The sequence below is a fragment of the Mauremys reevesii genome, linkage group 6, assembly GCF_016161935.1.
Source record: "Mauremys reevesii isolate NIE-2019 linkage group 6, ASM1616193v1, whole genome shotgun sequence".
Taxonomy (NCBI): domain Eukaryota; kingdom Metazoa; phylum Chordata; order Testudines; family Geoemydidae; genus Mauremys; species Mauremys reevesii.
Genome location: NC_052628.1, coordinates 39,813,051 through 39,835,964, shown reverse-complemented (window position 1 = coordinate 39,835,964; position 22,914 = coordinate 39,813,051). Strand labels below are relative to the sequence as shown.

At 43.1% G+C, this 22,914-nt stretch overlaps 1 protein-coding gene across 11 annotated transcripts in view; it reads right to left on the bottom strand.

The window, feature by feature from the left end:
• ERBIN (erbb2 interacting protein) overlaps positions 1-22,914 on the bottom strand; it is a 249,589-nt gene that overhangs the window by 139,785 nt on the left and 86,890 nt on the right. For all 11 annotated transcript variants that reach the window (XM_039544892.1, XM_039544893.1, XM_039544898.1 and 8 more), the window contains one exon: positions 14,862-14,918. The gene's annotated coding sequence lies outside the window, so the exon portion shown is untranslated. The remainder of the gene's footprint in view (positions 1-14,861; positions 14,919-22,914) is intronic.

The window sequence follows — 22,914 nt, the reverse complement described above, 5'->3', positions numbered from 1 at the left end:
ATTGGAATTATTCTGGAATAAAGTGTTTTTATTTTTATCCTGGAACAGAGAGTCCACATGGGCACTGTTCTGAATTAGTGCAGAATTGCTCATTCTGCAATAGCTATTCTGGTCAATTTTTCCCATGTAGAAAACCCTGAAGAGAAAAAAGGAAGGAAGCATCTCAGATTAAAAGGGATAACTCAGTATGGCCTTTTGTGGTATAAGGAAATGTGATGCAGCAAGGAATGCATGATCTTCATGCATTAATTAAAACAAAGGGCTTCCACTGATGTCAACAGGTGGTTTGCCTAAAGTTCAAAGCTAGAAATGAACAGGGAAGGGGAAGCACAGTATTGTTTCTCTTCCCTGAAACCTCTTCATCCCAGAAGACAGAAAAGCCTAGCAAGCAGCAGATATTGGTTTCACTCTACCCCATCCTCCTTATACAGGCTCAGTCAGAGAGGCACAATCCAGGCCTTATTCATGGCATATTCTTGTATACGACTTTCATGGATTATATCTGACATATGCACTGTAATAGATAGCACTACACCGGTATATCGAAGGTTGTAAACTTTTTGGATTACATTTCAAGGAACAGCATGTGATCATCTAATTAAAGACTACTTACTACCCAAGAGAAAAGAGTTACGCTTGTGCAACTACCCTTACTTTGGCATTTCATGTGTACTTGCCAGTTAAACCTTAATATTCTTTTAATGAAGGTTTTTAATAGAATTAGTAAGATTTCATGTGTTAGTATTCCTTTGAACAAACAAAAATTGTTTTAACAGAGGAAAGAGATAGCATTTGGCTACTGCAAATAAAATCACCACAAACCGTGATCATTTACTTGAAAGAAGCAAAGAGGTGCTGTTGAACCTTCAATTTCAAGCACAAAAGTTCTCCCTGGAAATGCTGAAGAATATTGTATACACCATTTAGAAGCACAAAAATTCTGGGGCATGTAAGTGGCACAAGTCCCTTTTCAGTGTTATTAATTAATTATGTTCCTCTGAATGTACAATTTAAGTTATTATAACTGCATACTTAAAATGCACACCGAAAAAATTAGTCATAATTGGTATTACAATCTATTTTTCTACATATAGTTGGCTCAGAAAAAGGTTGCCTTAGTATTTTTTCTAATTTCAGAGGTGACCTCTGGCATTGGCCCAGTTCAGTATTTTTTAGCATGGGGGGGGCGGGGGGGAGATAATTCACCCATAAAAAGTCACTTCAGGAAGAAGATACGTATTCCAACTTCTTAGCCTGGAAGCAAGTTATTTTTTTAAAAAAATTTAAAAAAATCAGCACGCTTTTTTTTTTTTTTTTTTTTTAAGTTTTAACAACCAGTAACCCATTTCAGCTGGTTTGCACTTTCAAAGGGGAAGGGGTTACCTTCATTTTTATCTCTACCTTAATTTCACCTATTCAAACATGAATACCACCAAAAGCCTTGACTCGAACAGGATACTAACAGTTTTTCAAATAAAGTGTTGCAATACCTCATATTTTTACATCACTTTCCCAGGTTCTCTGAATACGTCAGAAACATTCACTAATTAAGTCTTGCCATCCTTGTCAAGTAGGTAAGAAACCCAGATCACTTCACCCACCACTGAAGTTCAGCCTAACTCTGGTATGAAACATGGAAGCTATTGAACAGGACAAAGGAACATTGCACAACAGTTCAGCACAGGAAGTAACTTATACAGTATGCAGGTCAAAAATCGTCTGGAAGAATTCAGGTGAGAAAAATGTAATTATTCTGCTAGTTAGAATAATTTGTAGTTTTACAAGTGCCACAGGATCTTTACCCAAATACAAATCATCAGGTTTTGTGAAAAACAGACAGTGCCCCAAATGCGAAGCTTGGACATGGGTTTAGTAACAACTAAGAAGCAAAAATGCCATCCAGTGAATCACCACTACTTCCTGTAGCATCCAGATGTTTCCTAGAACACTCCTACCCAAGATCTGGCAGGATCCCACTATAACGCTGTATGTTTAAACATGCAATTAAAACAGAAATACTGTGCCTCATAGCTATTTAAAGGGACACCATAGGCTTCAAAATCACATTTCTAATTGAAAATATTATACCTTCTGTTACAATTAATATCTAAAATTACAATAAAGATAGAGAAAAAAGTATTTGCAATTTGTTTACTTTGTTTACAATATTTCATGTATAGCTAGTTTCACTGTATTATTCATAGTCACTTATATTTCCTGTCACATGCTCTAGCAAGATGTCAACTTATGCACTACTTTGGTAGGAGTATACTTTTCCTCGGGTCCAACAAGAAGCGTGTTTACCAGTTTCATTTTCAGCTTTGCTGCTGATGTAACTTCAGAGCCAGCAGTCAGATCACAAAGAGAGGGTGGGGTGGGCATGATTATGTTTTGTCACATTCCTCTCAGCCTGCTCAAAACACATGTGAACAGGTCTACAGAGGTCACAACCACCCTTTTCTGGCTAGATTAGGGTGGCCAGATGTCCCAATTTTATAGGGACAGTCCTGGTATTTGGGGCTTTTTCTTATATAGACTTCTATTACCCCTCCCCCCCCCCACTGCCTGTCCTGATTTTTCACACTTACTATCTGGTTGCCCTAGGCTAGATGGAAGCAGACCTCAAATTTTGATGTTGTAAAATGGAGTCACTGTACAGAAAAAAAATGAGAACCAGATTTAAAAAAATGGACACATTAAACAATTCCCATTGCTGCACCACTCAATTCACTTAACTTCACCAAGTCTATAAAGATACAGACGTATAGGAAAGTGCTTAGGAATCTGCATTCAAAAGCTGCATCTGAAGCAGAGACATGTCTTCAGCACATTTTTAGAGATGTCATGAAGAACAAAAAACATGAGTGTTCTATTCTTCTCTCTTCCTACAATGGAGACATGCCTATTGTGGAATATGCCCAGATATTGGTTAAATACATCTGGCATGCTTGTGAAGTGAGACAGATTTGTGAAAATGTTTAGTTCATTGTAAATGAATCTCTTCCAGAGAGCAGCATCACTTATCCCCATGGTTTAGAAGAAATAGTAAGTGTGTCTTAGAGAGCTGAAGGAAACCGAACACTATCATTCTCTGATATCTTGCCCGAAAGAAACACTTGTGTAACCTCAAAAGTCAGGGGCATGCACTGGTGTCTCTTGAAGCAAAAGAAATTGAGTGGAACCCTATAGGTCTACTCGTGTTTTAAGGATTTGGTCAAGACATTTAGTGAACAGCTGAACTATCGGCAAGTGAAAAGCTATGACTAATGCTCATTAAAAAAATCAAATCTTAATATAATGATACCTCTCCTTTACTCCTGTCCATTTGTTTATTTCATTCACTTATTATGTTCTGTTGTAACCTACAATGCAAGCTCTTCAGAGCAAGGCCTATATATTTTTTAATAAGTATTTGTAGAGTACCTAGTATAATGGAGCCCTGATTCCCAATTATGGTGCCAAAATAGTCTTCTGTGCCAACTGCCTCTTTTCAAGGGCAGTCAAGGAATTTGAAGCATCCTCCAATCCTGAACCCGAGGGCTCCTTATCTTCTGCAAAACCCTTAAATAAAAGTCCCGGATCTAAAGGAGGTAGCAAGGAAGAAGAAATATCCTACAATGGTCCTACTGGCTGAGGAAACATCTCCTCTTTATAAGAGGCAGATTCTTAGTTTCTTCAGAGCTGAGGGGAAAATAAGGCCTATCTGGATGCTGTATAATGCAATGTGCCTACCCTCCCACCGCAAATCAAACAGAAGTTGTACTCATTCACCAGCCAAACTGACAGCAAATGGCAGGCATTTTAAAATCTGATTCTCTCATATTCTATAAGAATATAAAAAAAAGTCATACTGGATCAGATCAACGGACCATCTAGCTCAGTATCCTATCTTTGACAGTGGCCCATGCTAGATGCTTCAGAGGGAATGAACAGGACAATTTCAAGTGATCCATCCCCTCTTTATTTATATAGTGTCATTATATTTTGTATTATCTACCCCTTTGCTAATGGTTCCTACCATTCTGTTAGCTTTTTTTCACTGACGCTGGACATTGAGCAGATGTTTTCAGAAAACTATCCATGATGACCCTAAGGCCTGGTCTACACGACATGGGTAGGTCAATGCAAAGCAGCTTGCATTGACCTAGCTGTGGCAGTGTCTTCACTTAAATTTGGTTTCTGCTGACGTAAGTGCCTCTCTATGTCAATTTAATAACACCACCTCCCCAAACAGCATAGAGTCATGGTCACTGTAATTATGTTGCTGCAATGTCAGTGCAGACACTGCATTACTTACACTGACTGTTACTAGCCTCCAGAAGCTGTCCACAATGCCCCACACCAAGTGCTCTGTTCACCACTGTGAACTTTGCTGCCCAGGCAGAGGCAGACGGGAAGCGGTCCTACTTCAAGTTTTTGAAATTTCTTTTCCTGGTTGCTCAACTTGGCAACCACACCTTAACTGCCCAGCTGACCATGCTGGCGTCACACTCCAGCCACACTTCTGCCTGAAGTAGACAGCAGGTATTGGATCTCCTAGGCCTGTGGGGAGAAGTGTCTGGCAGACACAGCTCCGATCCAGGTGTAGGAACATGGACATCTATTAATAGATAGCTCAGGGGATGCAGGTGAAGGACTACAAGAGGGATCAGCAACAATGCCACATGAAGGCCAAGGAGCTGCAGTAGGCATACCAGAAGGCTAACAATTGATCTGGTGCGGAGCCGCAGACCTGCCACTTTTATGAAGACCTGCATGCCATCCTCAGTTGAGACTCCATCTTCCCCTGCGCCCCCCCACCCCAGAGCACCTTGGATACTTCAGAGGAGGAGGAGCCAGAGTCACAGGCCTATTCTGTGAACAGCAAGGAGGTGGATGAGGAGCAGCAGCATGGGGGTCAGGCAGCCAGAGGATCCAGCTCCACAGCAAGTCACAACCTGTTTTTGATTCCACCGCAGTCCAGCCAGTTGAGCACATGCAATCCTGATACAGGGGAAGGAACATCATCTGGTAAGTATGCAGTTTACATTGAAATTATGGGCATGGCACCCCCAAAGTGACAGGACATATCTTTTGGTTTGCTCATTTTTATCTGCGCTACAAGAGCTACTGGAACAATCAAGAGAAGCAGAGCTGCTATCTGCTTTTCATTCCCCTCTACAGATGGCTAGTGGGGGCTTTGTGGAGCTGTTTGTTTATGTTCACAGGGATCTCCTGTGAAACCTCTGTAGACCTCTTGATGAAATTTTCATGGAGGTACTCTGCAATCCTGTGCCAAAAGTTTCTGGGTAGGAATTGTGACATTGCACTCTATATGATTTTATGAAAGTATGCTGATGAGTGTGAATATAATGTAACTAAAATATGCTTCATGCAAAAGGTCTTTTGTAAGGTATCATTACAAAGCTTATCAGCTGAGTGTGGTCATCCTATTTGTATAAATATCACTCTTGTAACTGAAACTAGAAATATGAAATATAACTGAGGGCCTACTGTAATTATGTAAAGTATGGGCCATTAATGGTGGCTTGGAATCTTGATGGAACCCATCAACCAGGACAATTGACTGTGGATGGCTCTGTTTGCAGGCAGGCCTTGCTGTGAGTCAGGTTGGGAGAAATGAAGGCTTGAGGTCTTACAGTGACATGTCATCATGTCACCTGAACTGGAATCCATCTTTAACCTGGTGTTTTTCCATTGAGGAGGGGTGGGAACCCAGAGGGACAAATTCCCACCTTATGCAAAAGATATACAAGTGTGTGGAACAGAACAAATTGGGCTGCAATCATGAGAAATCCCCTAGCTACCACCTGAGCTGGAACAAGGGCTGTACCAGGGGACAGGATTGTGCCCAGAATAGGAAGGCATCCAGTCTGTGAAAAATTTATTGAAACATCTGAGGGTGAGATTTTATCTGTATTCAGTTTTATTACTGTACTAGGCTTAGACTTGCATGTTTTATTTTATTTTGCTTGGTAATTCACTTTGTTCTGTCCGTTACTACTTGGAACCACTCAAATCCTACCGTCTGTATTTAATAAAATCATTTTACTTATTAATTAACCCAGAGTATGTATTAATACGGGGGGGGGGGAGGGGAGAAGAGAACAGCTGTGCAGCTCTTTCTATCAGTGTTATAGAGGGTGAACAATGTATGAGTTTAGCCTGTATAAGCCTTATCAAGAGTAAAACACATTTATTTGGGGTCCCACTGGGAGTTGGGCATCTGAGTGCTAAAGACATGAACACTGCTTAAGTTGCTTTCAGTTAAGTCTGCAGCTTTGGGGCACATGGTTCAGACCCTGGGTCTGGGTTGGAGCAGACTGGTGTGTCTGGCTCAACAAGACAGGGTGCTGGAGTCCCAAGCTGGCAGGGAAAGCAGGGGCAGAAGTAGTCTTGGCACATCAGTTGGCAGCCCCAAGGGGGTTTCTGTGATCCAACCCATCACAGGAATGTCTTATTTCTTCCTCTGTGGTAAGACACTTTCTCATACCACTCGGCAAGTACATCAGCAGGCACCACTGCAGTATACAGGCTAGCAGTATGTGGGCCCAGACAGCATCAGGACACCAGCAGCAGCTGTGCTCTCTCTGCCTCTGTTACCCTGAGGAGTGAAATATCAGCTAAAATCACCATGCCTGTGGAAAACGGTGCCAGGATTCAGTTCCATTGCCCTATATAACTTGAATCACGCAAGCAAGCTATTCCCTCCTCGTGTCCCAAACCCCCAGAAGGCCATACTCACCCTGACTCCCAAGCAAAAGAGAGAATGTAGTGCTTACAACTTTGGGGGGAGCTAGGGGAGTGAGTTCATCATTTTAAGATTCCATTTCCATTGTGAATGGTTCCTGTGTGTGTTGTATCTGCAGCTGCTGCCACTGTGGCCTTCAGCGTCTACCCCTCCAAACTTGCAGAACGCCTGAGCCAGATAAGGAGGAGAAAGATGAGGACTCGGGATAACATGTGTCAGGAGATCCTACAAGCTGGTGGTGCATCAGAACAGGATGACCCTTGCAAACAGCATGGGAAAGAACAGAGTATAGAGGAGAAAGGCACAAGAAAAGGAGAGGGACATGCAGTAAGCGATGCTTGCACGTCTCAGAGAGCAAATAGAGATGCTGCATACTCTGACGGACCTGCAGATTCAACAGTCCTGTGCTCGCCTCCCTCCGCAGCCCACAGAGAACTCTATATTGGTACCACCCTATAACATTCCATGTGGCATCAGAGGTCAGTGCACTACCTTTACTACTCCACCCCGGGGGACATTAAAGAAAACTACAGCTTCACATACACTGACCTGTGAAAGATATGATTGGTGTATTCGTACCTGAAATGGAAATGACTGTTCTTTCCCTTTCAAAAGTTGTTCCCTTAATTTATTAAGTTTTATTAAGCTCTCAGTGTTTTTATTTAATTCACTGGTTCATGTTACAGAATAAAATTCTATTTTTTGAAATATAATTAATCTTTATTAGTTCACAACATATGCTGGCTGGTGATGAGCAGGTTTGACAGCAATTTCCTCTTACTGCACTGTGTCACAGAACTTAGAACATCATAATTCACTAACAATATTAATAGGTGCATTGATAATGTTATAGTCCTACATATACAGCAATCACTAGAAGAGTCATTCTGGAGCACAAAAGAGAAAGGCCAGGTAGAGCACACTGCAGCAACACAAACCACTCTGGCTCACTATTAAAATGGTCTTTCAAAGCCTCCCTGAACTGTATAGCTCCACGCCAAACTCTTCTTATAGCCCTGGTATCTGGCTGTTCAAATTCAGCAGACAGCCACTCCCACCTCCACTCTGGCAGAATTTTTTCCCCTTTACTTCACAGAAATTACGCAGGACAGAGCAGGCAGCTATAACTATTGGGATTTTTTTCACTGAAGTCTAATCTTGTGAGTAAACAAAGCCAGCGACCCTTCAAATGACCAAAAGTATATTCAGTTGTCATTCTGTAGTTGAATTGCCCCTAGGTGCTGTTGAGGTGACCTGTGTATGGTTTTATGAGCCAGGGGGAGGCTGGGTCACCCAGCACCACTACTAGTATTTCAATATCCCCAAGGGTAATCCTCCTGTCAGGTAATAAAGTCCCTGCTTACAGCTTTCTGAACAGTCCTGTGTTCTTAAAGATACATAGGTCATACACCTGCCCGGACCAGTCCACACTGATGTCGGTAAGGCATGCCTGGCGATCCATCAGCAGTTGCATTACCATAGAAAAAGTAGCCCTTTATATTGATGTACTCTGTGGCAAGGTGGTCTGGTGCTAAAGTAGAGCTGTGTGCCCCATCTATTTCCCTAATGCAGATCGGGATCCCCACTGCCACAAAACCATCCACCATGTCCTGCACCTGGCTCAGAGTCACAGTCCTGCATAGTAGGAGGTGATTAATTGCCCTGCACATTTGCCCCTGAAGTGGATTTCCCGATTCCAAAATGAATCTGGCCTTGCAAGTTTCCACACTGCAATTGCCAATCACTTCTTCACGGTCAGTGCTGCTCTCATTTTGGTGTTGCTACAATGGAGGGCTAGGGCAAGTTCTGCACACAGATCCAGGAATGTGGCCTTCTGTATCCAAAAATTCTGCAGCCACTACTCATCATCTCAAACCTTCATGACAATGCAATCCCACCAGTCAGTGCTTGTTTCTTGGGCCCAGAACTAGCACTCCACCACCTTCAGCTGCTCTACGAATGCCACCAATAATCTTGAATCATTTCTTTCAACCTAGCCTCCAAGGAATCATCTTGTTCCCCAGGGCTCTTCTTACAACGCTCATGACAACAGTGCAGACCTGTGCAGGCTCCATGCTTCCGTCAGAGATGGCAGACAGCAAGGAAGGACTCATGAGATTGTGGGATTTTCAAATAAAGCATGCAATATTATGGTTTGCAGATGAAATTACAGGCAAGACAACACTATATTATGGGAAGTTGACTGCATGTGCCCGCTCACCCCTGTGCAACTAATTTCAGCCCTATCAGGCATTGCAAGAACTTCCCAAAAGACCCTGCATTGGAAGGTGGCGAGTTGCATAGTAGGATACCTACCCATGGAGCACTGCATTCTACATCAATAAAAGTGCTCCTGGTGAGGATGTGCACTGCCAATACAAGGATCCAACTGTGCACTCACACAAACAAACAATTTAATAACTCCAGTATCTGTATGCCAACATAACTTAGGTCTACATAATTTTGTAGTGTAGACATGGCCTTATATCTCTTTCTTGAGTGATAACTAATTTAGTTCCCATCATTTTGTATATATAGGTGGGATTATGTTTTCCAATGTGCATTACTTAGCATTTATCAACATTAAATTTCATCTGCCATTTTGTTGCCTGGTCACCCAGTTTGGTGAGTTTCTTTTGTAAGGGTATGTCTTCACTACCTGCCGTATTGGCGGGTAGCAATCGATTTCTCGGGGATCGATATATCGCGTCTCATCTAGACGCGATATATCGATCCCTGAACGCGCTCCTGTCGACTCCGGAACTCCACCAACGCGAACGGCAGTAGCGGAGTCGACAGAGGGAGCCGCGGACATCAATCCCGCGCCATGAGGACGGTAGGTAACTCGATCTAAGATACTTCGACTTCAGCTACGCAACTTCAGCTACGTGAATAGCTTATCTTAGATCGATCTCCCCCCCGCCCCACCAGTGTAGACCAGCCCTAATTCTTCGCAGTCACCTTTGGACTTAACTATCTTGATTAATTTTCTTTCACTGTCTACCCCCTTTTCCAGGTCATTTATGAATATGTTGAATAGCACTGGTCCCAATAAATATCCTTGGTGGACCCTGCTATTTGCCTCTTCCCATTGTGAAAATTGGCCATTTATTCCTACTCTGTTTCCATCTTTTAACCAGTTACTGATCCATGACAGGACCTTACTTCTTATCTCAGGACTGCCTACTTTGCTTAAGAGCCTTTGGTTAAGGACCTAGTCAAAAGGATATCTCAAAGTCCAAGAACACTACTTCACCCTTGTTCACATACTTGTTGACATCCTCAAAGAATTCTAATATATTGGCGAGGCATGATTTCTCTTTACAAAAGCTATGTTTACTTTTCCCTAACGTATCATGTTCATCCATGTGTCTGATAATTCTGTTCTTTACTAATAGTTTCAACCAATTTGCCTGGTAGTGAAGTTAAGCTTACCAGCCTGTAACTGCCAGGGTAACTGCTCTGGAGCCTTTTTTAAAGATCAGTGTTACATTAGCTACCCTCCAGTCATCTGGAGGCTGATTTAACGTTACATAATACAGTTGTTAGTTCTGCAATTTAATTTGAGTTCCTTCAGAACTCTTGGGTGACTGCCATATGGTCCTGGTGACTTATTACTGTTTAAATTGTTCTACAACTTCCTCTATTGACACCTCAGTCTGGGACAGTTCAGATTTGTCACCTAAAAAGAATGGCTCAGGTGTTAGAATCTCACCCACATCCTCTGCAGTGAAGAACAATGCAAATAATTCACTTAGCTTCTCTACCACGTTCCCACCTTCCTTGAGTGCTCTTTTACCACTCTATCATCCACAGGTCCCAATGATGTTCGGCAGGCTTCCTGCTTCTGCTGTACTTAAAGTTTTTGCTGTTAGTTTGTGTCTCTTTAGCTAGTTGCTCTTTTAAGTCTTTCTTGGTCTATCTTATTACACTTTTATACTTGACTTGTCAGAGTTTATGCTCTTTTCTATTTTCCTCATTAGGATTTGTTTTCCAGTTTTTAAAGGATGCTTTTTTGCCATTAACCACATCTTTTACTCAGCTGTTCGGCTGTGATGGACTTTTATTTTAATTTTATTTTTTTTCTCTTACTGCTGTTTTTTATTTGGGGTATATCTTTAGTTTGAGTCTCTATGGTGTTTTTAAATAGTCTCCATGCAGTTTTCAGGCATTTAATCCTTGTGACATATTTTAATTTCTGTTTAACTAGCTTCTTCATTTTTATGTAATTCCCCCTTTTTGAAGTTAAATGGTACCGTGGTGGGTTTCTTTGGTATTCTCTCCTCCCCCCCAAAAAAGAAGATTTTAAATTTAATTGCATTACATTATAGTCATTATTACTGAGCGATTTAGGTGTATTCACCTTTTGGACCAGATCCTATTTTCCACTTAGGACTAACTCAGGAATTGCCTCTTCCCTTGTAGGTTCCAGGACTAGCTGCTCCAAGCAGCAGTCATTTATGTTGTTAAAAATTTTCTCTGCATCCCTTTCTGAGGTGACATATACCCAGTGATGAGCTGCCAAAATCTTAACAACCAGTTCCCTATAAAAAGTTCTGATTTAAGGGGGGAGGGAAGTGGGGGAGTGGCAAGGAGAGACATACTCGTGGGGCCGGGGGCCCCTGCAGGGCCTGGGGAAAATTGCCCCCCCCCCAGCGGCCCTGGAGCTTGTAGCCTCCCACCCCCACTTACCTTGCCTGCAGCTCAAAGCAGCAGGATGACTCAGGAGCACAGCTGAGCTGTCCAGCTGCTGCCAGTGGCTGGCCACGCTGCAGCTGGGGGGAAACAGGGGAGGGGCCGGGGGAACCTCAGCCTCCCCAGCTGGGAATCCTGGGAGCAACAGGATGGTCCGGCCCACGGACCAGAGTTCTTTGCCCACCCCCTGGCCCTTTAACAACCGGTTCTCCACGGAGGTCTAATTTTAGCAACCAGTTCTTGGGAACTGGTGAGAACTGGCTCCAGCTCACCACTGCATATATCCAGTCAATATGAAGATAGCTGAAATCCCACCTTACTTTTGGGTTATCTATTTCTTAAAAAACTCTAATCTTCCTGAACATTTCACAGTCACCATCATCCTCCTTTCAGACAGTCGGTAGTATATTCCTACTGCTATACTCTTATTGTTCAAGCATGGAATTTCTATCCATAGAGATTATATAGTACAGTTTGATTCATTTAAGATTTTTACTTTGACGCTATGCTTTCTTTCACACATAGTGCCTCTCTTGCACCCAGCATGACCAACTCTGTTATTCCTATATATTTTATACTCTAGTATTACCGTGTACCATTGATTAGCCTCATTCCACCAAATTTCCATGATGCTTATATCAATATCCTCATTTAATGCCAGGCACTCTAGTTCACCCATCTTACGAGTTAGACTTTAGCATCTGTATATAATCACTTGTACATTTTATCAATATTCAGTTGCTTGCATGTATGTGTTATACTTACATGGATTCTTAAGTTTTGACTCTCTTCTCTAGCTCATACCTGTACTTTACCAACTTCTTTCCTATCCTAGAATATTTACTGAGATTTATATTTACAAGGATATAGAGTTCCCCCTTTTACTGTGATGGCAAAGAGCAACAAAATCTGAGATTTTTTTTTTAAAAAAAAGGAAAAATATGTACAGAAAGAGTAACTTAGTTGCTAATTTACAAAAAGAGAAGAAAACAGTTTATTGCAAAATTAAAAAATATAAGGAAAAAGGTCAGTTCAGAGGCCCAGAGGTCTGACATCCAACAGAATAAAAATCCTAAACTGAAGGAGGGGGTCATCTTCTGTCTTCAGTCTAGATGCAAAGTTGTACATGCATCACATGACACCACACCATGACACTAGCATTAGGCAATTTTATTATTTTTGTATTCACTAAACTGTTCGCTGAACTATTTTTTGTTTCATGAAGCAAATTCTAAATATCTTCATTCTGATAATTTAATATTACAAAATTAACATTAAAGATACAAATAGTCTTAAAACAAAGAAAGTTTTTAGTCAAATCTTACACATATATCTTGTCTTCTTTATCACGTTAGAAATAAAAAAAAATGAATCAAGAGAGATGGTGGGTTACAATTTCTTGCTTTAACCCAAATGCATTTCACTAAAAATATAACCATATCAAGCCATACATTTGTTGTAATGATTATTCCGTTTTGATAACTAGTTCAACAAATCAACAGCTTTTATTTATGAGTGTGTTAATAAAAACCACACACAAACCAAGCCCACCTCAAGCAGCTTAGCAGGGACTTCTGAAATTTACCAAAAAAAGTATCAGGAAGGCTCTCTGGAACAATTATTATTTCTATTAGTTTTCATGATAATTAAGAAATACGTCCACTAGGAAATGGGTACACTTCAGCTATTAATTAGGCCAAAACTACTAGTGAAATGCCATTAGCTCTTCATTGTAAAATCAAATAACCACTTCTTGTTAAACTGAGATGAAAAGCAGATAATTTTTTAACAAATGTCATATTAAAACTAGGACTTTTTAAAAGCCACAATACTGTTTCCATGGGTTATATTCTGAAACAAAAACATTAACACAGAGTAAAGGTTGAGAGCACATATCCGACTCTGATAAAGTAATAGCATGAGGTCTGCTCTGAATTTCTAAATGTTTGATTTTAATCCACAGTATCTGGATGAGTAGGAGTGTTACTAAGCAAACAATGAAGGTGGCCTATACAAAGTGGGCTAGAGTGTGACTTGGGCTGAGCAAATGGGCAAAAGGATTAAGACCTCTCTAATTCTTTATGCTCTTGGATTGGCCCTTTTGGTGCTTCCATTTGGATGTACACGAGTAAGTGCTGTGTTCCAACTACCTGCACCCCCACAGCTGGGAGTAGGTGCTTAGTTTCACCTGCCATATATTGGCCAGCTCAGCTGAGCCAGTGTTGGGGAAGGGAGAAGAAGAGATAGTGGTAGTAATTTATACCAGCATGAACCAGCAGCAAATGGAAATCCTCGCGCAGTAAAGAAAGAATGCAGAGAGCAGCAACACACTGTCCCTTGTAACTCAGGGCAGAGTGCATCTGCAATCACTAGCCCAAAGCAGTGTCTAATGCACAAAGAAAGAAAGCAAAAAAAACTCTCTAATCTTTCAATTATAATGATCTTATACATTATTTAAAACAATGGTAGTTAAAAAATACTCACACAAGTATGTTTGAAGACTAATTAAAAATATTGTCAGTTTAAATACACCTATGAGCACTGAGGTGTCATTAACTAGCATTTCCACAAACTAGAAAATCTTATAAAAACACTCAGAGTAGACAGAAGTAGCTATCATAATTCCATTTGTTTGGAAGACATACCAGAGACGTTTGTCTACAAGCTTGATACATACAAATAGGCAAATATTTCATTTATCATTCTTTTTTATTGTTCAGTTGCAGACAGACACTTTATATATCCTTACAACTTCAGGTGAAATTAGTATTTACATTGACATCAGCCTAAATATAGCAGACTCCCATATTGCAGCTTTTCTATAAAATTTGGCCAGAAGCAGCAAAAATATAATTATATAATATTAATTATCACGTGCGTATAAATTTTAAATACTTTCAGTGATCCTACATTAATGGGGCAGCACTGAACTCTTATTTCCAAGATGTAAAAGTTTTTTCAGATTTGGGGGTGAAGCTGAGGAAAAGCTCTGCAAATGTCAAATATCCTCCATACATCTACTGCCTCACAACATATTTTTATGATCCAGAAACCATCTTTCAAACATTTATTAAAAATATTGTGAGCTTTACAATGGACAGTGAAATTCTAGAGCAGGCGTTTTCCCCTTAGTTTCCTATATATCCTCCTTTCACATAGACAGTAACACGTAAATGTGCCTAAACTAGCTTGAAAACATGCGTCCTTCAAATTGGCTCTCACAGCAGATATTTTTAACCTTAAAATTTGGCATCAGTTCTCAATGGAAAATATTTTAGAACAACAACATGGGATTGATGTAGCATAAAGTCTTAAAATACATTTGTCAATCCTGTTTGAGAATTGAAAGTGTGTTTACATATTTTAATAAACATGCTGCTGGTTCAAAAGAAAAAAAAAACATGATGATACTTACCACTGTGTTATGTTTTTCCCCCTACTGCTTCTTCCCTGAGCTTTCAAAGCCAACATTCTGTGAAAGGAAAAGAGACAAAAGTTTACTCAATGTTGTGCATAATTAGATATATATGTATTATATCAGAGGTTCTCAAACTGTGGTCTGCAGACCACCAGTGGTCCACGAGTTCCATTCAGGTGGTCCGTGGATAGTTTCCTTTAAAGTCCGCACCTGGGCAGCTGCACAGGAGAGAATGGTGGGCCATCCACCTAATTAGTGAAGCCACGCAGGCATGGCTCCACTAATTAGGTGCCTGGACCCTGGAGAAGACGCACATGTAAGGTGAGGTGGTGGCATTGGGGGGAATAGGGGGTAAGTGGGAGGGGGCAGTGGGATGAGAAGAGGGGGTGGAGGGAATTGGGACATGCAGGGCTGCGTGTGGCCAAAGAGGTGACTTTCCCCAGCTCCAGGGCTGCGGTGGCCGGGAGACACGCCCCCGCCCCTTCCCAGCCCCAGCTCAGCGGCTGCCACAGTGGGGGAGAGAGGGCATATCCATCACATTAGAAAGGTAAGATACTGATATTACAATATGAGTTGTATGCTTTTATTTGTAGAACAAAAAACATTTATTAAGTTTTTTTATATAACGCTTTTATTCAAAGCGCTTTACAATAGTTAGCTAACGGTACAAAGAACATTTGGAAAGATCAGTAAGCGGTCCGCCAAGACCCTCAGCAATTTTCAAGTGGTCAGCAGGGAAAAAAGTTTGAGAACCACTGTATTAGATATTTTATTTTGCATTCAGATCATTTAAAAAAGTTGTGCTTATCGTGGTCTGAAGAACTGAGGGAACTTGAAAGCTTTTTCATAAACGGTAGCCAAAAAGTACCTCTACAGTAAAGGGCAACGTCACTTTCTCCTCTATTTTAATTTTGATTTTAGATTATTTCTACACTGTTTCTTCTATAATCCTTACCTAGCATTTTTGGAATAGTTAGCAAGTATCAACCCCAGTATAAAAATGTTGAAAGGCACCCTAATAAACTGATTTATATCAGCAACATTCTCTCCATATGATCCTGAAGAAATTTATTTGAAAAGCTAAACATAACAACTAGAAATGAATGGAGCATGACAGGGTTGCACTTCACCCATGCATTTAATAACTTAATTTTCTACCAGATTCCTTCTCAGCAAATGCTGGACAAGGCACATTAGATTTTTTTTTAATTGAACTAAAACAATTTGTAATAAGCAAGCTTTTGAACCAAAAATTGTCCCTCAGGTGAAAGACATCTCTTTTTCAACTGAATTTGTGCATATTTTAAATTATTTGCTGCTCCAATAAAAAGGGCAATTTTATCTACAACAGGGATGAGCATGGTACAATTGCCTCTAAAAATCAATCTACCTTGTCTACTTTTTCCTTTAGAGATTAGAATTGTCAGCTAAAAACATTTTCTGCAGCTGACAACAAATATGTACAAAGGAGTTCAAGTTGGTTGCAGTATCCTTTGAAGTAAATATACATTATGTAGATAAGAGTGTATATTTGGACCAGACAACAACTTTATACCAATACAGAGGAGTGAGATTTCAATTACACTTCTACCCCAATATAACGCTGTCCTCTGGAGCCAAAAAATCCTACTGTGTTATAGGTGAAACCGCATTATTTGCTTTGATTTGCCGGAGTGCACAGCCTGGGCCTGGGCCCGCCCACCCCCCCCCCCCCCCGGAGCGCTGCTTTACCACATTATAGCCGAATTCATATATCATATCAGGTCATGTTATAATCGTAGTAGAGGTGTATTTCAATTTCAGTCTAAAACATTCCACACCAAAGATTACTTATCTTGAGCTTTGGCAATGTTGGCATACAACTAAAAATAATACCACCGGCAGTATTGCCAAAATGTCCAAGTGTCTAAATAATTCAAAGTCATATACCCCCCAAAAAATCACAAGATTGCCTGAGAACTCATGACATTATAAAAGTATTTTTTTGGGTTCTTTTAGCTGTCTTCTGGTTTTTGAGACTCCATGGTTTACAGTTTCAAACTTTACTCACACAGCCATGAAGGCCAGAAACTATATATATATTTAATAAAGAAAATCAAAGTACGCTGAAATTCTCATGTAATCAGAAGACTCCAGGAGCTGGGGTTTAACAAAAATAAACACCAAATACCAAGAGCTAGCAAAGTAGTACATAGAAGTTAGTGAACAAATCACCTAATATATTTTTCCTTCTGCCTTACACTTCCAATTATCATCCAGTCATCATGTTAACCTGGTTTTAAATCCAACTGTCCAACGTAGCAGTGGTGAACCAGCATTCCCCAGACTTTTATACCAGGAAGGATCAAGCTGATACTGAGCACAACAGCATGCACACTACTTCTCATTCAACTTCCTGAACCACTGCTAACGGCATACAAAGCCCTAATCCCAATACACACAAACAAGGTACACAGATGAGGTAAAAAAGCTCTTACTAAGAAGAGGACTAGAGCACTGTCGTCTCTTTCTAGTGTTGCTAGATCATGCAATTTTACCATGAGTTCTATAATATCTGGTGTTTTTCTTCAAGCCCCAACTTCTGGATTCAGGAAGCCACATGAGAAACCCAACTTTAATTTTAAAAAAAGTTTCTAATTATCATGGCTGCAGAGAAAGGCTGAAAATGTATTCCTTAAAAGCCTTAAAAATCAGAAGGGAAAAAAATTACTTTAAAAAATTCATGATTTTTAAGAAAATCATAGCTCTCCATTTCAAATAGGGATCTTTCTGGCAGTTATTTCATTTTACGCCAACATCTATATAAGATGTAAAATTGCCACTTGTCCAGGTTTTCCCAGGATCGTCCCTTCTTTGAGGTAGCTTTCCCAGAAAATCTGTAAGAGGGTTCAGTTCAGACTGCCAACTGTCCAGTTTTAGGGCCTCAGGATCATCTCAGATGTCATGAGGTTTTTATACCTCAGAGGTGGCAAGTGGCAACCCTAATTTGATGAAACATCATCTCTATTCTTCTGTTAACCTAGTGCTGTGTACACCAGTGGATAGATCAGCTTAGCTATGGTGCTGAGAGATGTGAATATTTCAGATCCCAGAGCATCATAGCTGCGTCAATGTAACTTTTTAGTGTAAACCCGGCATATCTTACTCTCAATTTTAAAAAAAGTCAAACCCTATTCTCCATTCAACTGTGGAGACCTTTAAGATCTTTTTGTTATAATCCCCAGTTCAAATTTAGAAATAAAATTCTTGGTTGTCATTTTGACCACTTCACCCACTCTTCCCATCCCCTCTACTGGTGCCTTCTCCATCACATCAAAACCAAGCTACTTCAATTTTAAATTTAGTCCCACTAAATCTATCATATTGTACGCAGTCAAGCTGATAATGCTCTTCCCAACAATACTAGCCTTTAACAACCATTAGTCAAATTTTTCCTCAAAAGCACTTTCTGTGAAACCCAGTAGAAAAGTGTCCCATTCCTTCTCTAGTGCTGGTCCACAAAGAGGATAATAACCTATTACTGCTACCAGTTACTCCATTAGCTCAAGTGGTAGAGGTCTGTCTGGTGAATCTAACATTTCTCAACCCTGTTGAACTATATGGGTATCAATATGTCACCAAAATGCAGAAAGTTGGATTGTGTAACAACTAGAACAGGTCAAAAGTCTTTCTAAGGCCTGGTCTACACTAGGATTTTAATTCGAATTTAGCAGCGTTAATTCGAATTAACCGTGCAACCATCCACACCAGGAAGTCATTTAATTCGACCTAGAGGGCTCTTTAGTTCGAATTCGGTACTCCACCCCGACGAGTGGAGTAGCACTAAATTCGACATGGCTATGTCGAATTAGGCTAGGTGTGGATGCAAATCGAACTTACTAGCTCCGGGAGCTATCCCACACTGCACCACTCTGTTGACGCTCTGGACAGCAGTCCAAGCTTGGATTCTCTGACCAGCCACACAGGAAACGACCCAGGAAAATTTGAATTCCTTTTCCTGTCTGGCCAGTTTGAATCTCAATTCCTGGTTGGACATCAGGGCGAGCTCAGCAGCACCTGCAACGATGCAGAGCTCTCCATCAGAGGAGTCCATGCAATCCCAGAATAGAAAGAGGTCCCCAGCATGGACAGACCGGGAAGTCCTGGATCTGATCGCTGTGTGGGGCGATGAGTCTGTGCTTTCAGAGCTGCGCTCCAACAAGCGGAATGCAAAGACCTTCGAAAAGGTCTCCAAAGCCATGATAGACAAAGGATACAGCCGGGATGCGATGCAGTGCCGCGTGAAAGTCAAGGACCTGAGACAAGGTTACCAAAAAGTCAGAGCGGCAAACGGACGCTCCGGAGCACAGCCCCAGACATGCCGCTTCTACGAGGCACTGCATGCCATTCTCGGTGGGTCTGCCACCACTGCCCCACCAGTGACCGTGGACTCTGAGGATGGCATAGTGTACCTGGACAGTTCCTCGGCGATGTTCGCCGATGGGGAAGATGAGGAAGGGTTTGTGGAGGACGACGCAGGCGACAGCGCTTACAATACCGCTTTCCCCGACAGCCAGTATCTCTTCATCACCCTCACAGAGATCCCCTACCAACCCTCCCCGGCCGTTAACACGGACTCAGAATCAGGGGAAGGATCAGTCGGTAAGTGTTATAAACATGGAAACATTTATTTCTTAAAAAACAGGAATATATACTATCTAAAAACTAGCTAAAAAGTTGTCCATATAAAACTATATAAAAAGAAGGTCCACACATATAGGGATTGAATAGAAATCCTCTTCGGTCACTTCCACGAAGGTCTCGTAGAGGTGCTTGAAAAGCCTCCGCAGGAGGTTCCTGGGGAGAGGTGCCTTATTTGGTGCCCCGTGGAAGCACACTCTTCCGCGCCAGGCCATCCTCACATAAAGCGGAACCATTGCCTCCACCAGCATGGCTGCATACGGTCCTGGTCTGTGCAGGGATTCCCGCAGCATCCTCTCTCTCTCTCTCCGAGTGACCCGCCTCAGGGTAATGTCTTTCGGCGACTGCTGCATCTAAGTAGGGCAATTAGTGTACTGTTACTATTGTGAATGCTTGACTTTTACTTTGCATAGCAAAGACCTTCGTTCAACAAGCACGTGTTGGAGGCCGCAGAGGAAAAGCATACAGTGATCTTTCCCGGGCCCAGCCGCGAGGGGCTGGAACAGGGTCGGACTTTATGCTTTCCAGATTGCCTTCTGCGGGAGGGCATAGCTACCCATTAACTGTCAAGCAGCCTATAGTGTAGGGCTTACCAGGCCTGGCTGATAAACGGATTCAGCTGTACCGCCCCGCTTGTCCGATCTCCGGTGCAAGACCGCAGCCACTGAAAGCGTCTTCCGAAATCTCGAACTTGTCCTGAGAGCTCGTGAGACTAGGTTCCCTGTATGGTCTTGTTCACAGAAACTGAGTAGACTGTGTTCACTGTTCGCAAACATGTATCTTTTCAAGGAAATCACTTCCTTTTTCCCATCACACAGCTGCGGCTCTTTCCCGAACTGCCCCGGCATCCCCCTCACAGAGGCTGGCGCAGATTAGGTGGTGAAAGAAAAAGACTAGGGACGACATGTTCTCGGAACTGATGGCCTGCTCCAGAGCCGAGGCGGCCGAGCAGAGACAGTGGAGGGAGACCCTATGTCAGCACCAGCGCTCACACATCGAACGGGAGGACAGGTGGCGGCAGGAAGACCAGCAGACGACTCAAACGCTGCTTGGGCTAATGAGGGAGCAAACGGACACGCTCCGGCGCCTTGTAGATGTTCTGCAGGACCGCAGGCAGGAGGAGAGAGCCCCCCTGCACTGTATCTGCCACCGCAATCCCCCGCCGCACAGTCCGGTCCCCCCCGCCCCCACAGTACCCAGCAGGAGGGGCGCTAGGGGCCGTGAAAACTGGCACAGCACCCCAGCAGAGCGCTCATGTACCACACAGCTCTGATGCCATAAACTTTGAGAAGTGCTTCCCTTCCTGCATCACCCAGTCCCAAATCCAAGTTTCATCCCCCCACTGTGTAGTTGAGTATTAAAAGTAGTTTGTTGTTATTCACTGTTTCCGTCCCGTTTTTCTTGTCAGAAGACTTTGTCTGAAGGGGGGGGGAGGGGTTTTTTAATCGCATAGGACAGCCTCCATTACCAGGGTACAGACTTGGGGGCAGGATCAACAGCAGGACACACACAGACTGCAGTCACTAGGCACCAAGGTCAGTCTGGGAGGTGTATGCTGCCCCGGGTCAGTCTGTGAGGTCTATGCTGCCCCAGGGTCCTAGCGCCTGCCATCCACAAATGGCAAGGCAGGCTGCCCTTACCATGCCCTTCCACCCTAGCCACGAGCCTCTCCGATGCCCTGAGCCCCAGCAAGAGCCCTCATCCACGGACACATACTCACCCTTCCCACACACCCCTCACCCCTTCCTGCGCCCCAACCCCCAGCCCAGAGCCTTCATCCAAACTCCGTCCCAAAGACGGCACCCCTCACTCCTTCCTGCAAACCCACCCCTTCCTGCACACCCACCCGCAACCGTCCTCCCCCCAGAGACCGCTGTAGGAGCAGGAGCCTGTCATTCCTCTAGTGTAGAAGCGGTCTGTACATCAGTGCACACCGTACCCACCACAGTCTGCGTCCATGTTTCAACCCTAGAACAGGAATTCATAATTAAAGAAAACTGTGTTAATAATCAGTGTTCAATTAACTTTATTTTAAAACGTGTGTTAGAAGGGGGGAAACCTGGAGAACGGGGTATGTAACCGCAGATCGAATTCAACAGTCACTGAAACAGGCTCAGGTTCAGCTTGTCTGTAAGTCAAGTGGACAGTCATAGGTTACCCTGCTCTCCGAGGAACCTAGCTTTCAAAGCCTCCCGGATGCACAGCGCTTCCCGCTGGGATCTTCTATCGGCACGGCTGTCTGGCTGAGCGTAATCAGCAGCCAGGCGATTTGCCTCAACCTCCCATCCCGCCATAAAGGTCTCCCCCTTGCTCTCACAGAGATTGTGGAGCACACAGCAAGCTGCAATAACAATGGGGATATTGGTTTCGCTGAGGTCCGAGCGAGTGAGTAAGCTCCGCCATCTCCCCTTGAGACGTCCGAAAGCACACTCCACCACCATTCTGCACTTGCTCAGCCGGTAGTTGAAGAGTTCCTTCTCAGTGTCCAAGGCGCCTGTATAGGGCTTCATGAGCCAGGGCATTAGCGGGTAGGCTGGGTCCCCGAGGATCACTGTAGGCATCTGCACATCCTCAACCGTTATTTTGTGGTCCGGGAAGAAACTACCTGCCTGGAGGCGTCTAAACAGACCAGAGTTCCTGAACACACGTGCGTCATGAACCTTGCCCGGCCACCCGACGTAGATGTTGGTAAAACGTCCTCTATGGTCCACCAGTGCTTGCAGCACCATAGAAAAGTAGCCCTTTCGGTTAATGCAGTGGCTGGCCTGGTGGGCTGGTCCCAGGATAGGGATGTGAGTCCCATCTATAGCCCCACCGCAGTTTGGGAATCCCATCGCGGCGAAGCCATCTCTGACGACCTCGACGTTTCCTAGAGTCACTACCTTTGAGAGCAGTCGCTCAACGATTGCGTGGGCTACTTGAATCACAGCAAGCCCTATGGTAGATTTGCCCACGCCAAAGTGGTTCGCTACTGACCGGTAGCTGTCTGGCGTTGCAAGTTTCCAGAGGGCTATGGCCACTCGCTTCTGCACAGTCAGGGCTGCTCGCATCTGGGTGTCCTGGTGCTTCAGGGCAGGGGCCAGCAAGTCACAGAGTTCAAGGAAAGTGCCCTTACGCATCCTGAAGTTTCGCAGCCACTGTGATTCATCCCAGACCTGCAGCACTATGCGGTCCCACCAGTCCGTGCTTGTTTCCCGGGCCCAGAATCGCCGTTCCACACCATGAACTTGACCCATTGCCACCATGATCTCCACTGCGCGGCGTACCCTGCTTTGTGAGAGGTCTGCGCGACTCTCCTCACCGCGCTGCCGGAGCCTCCTCGCCCGATTTCTCAGCAGCTGACTGTGGAAGAGGTGGACGATAAGGTGCG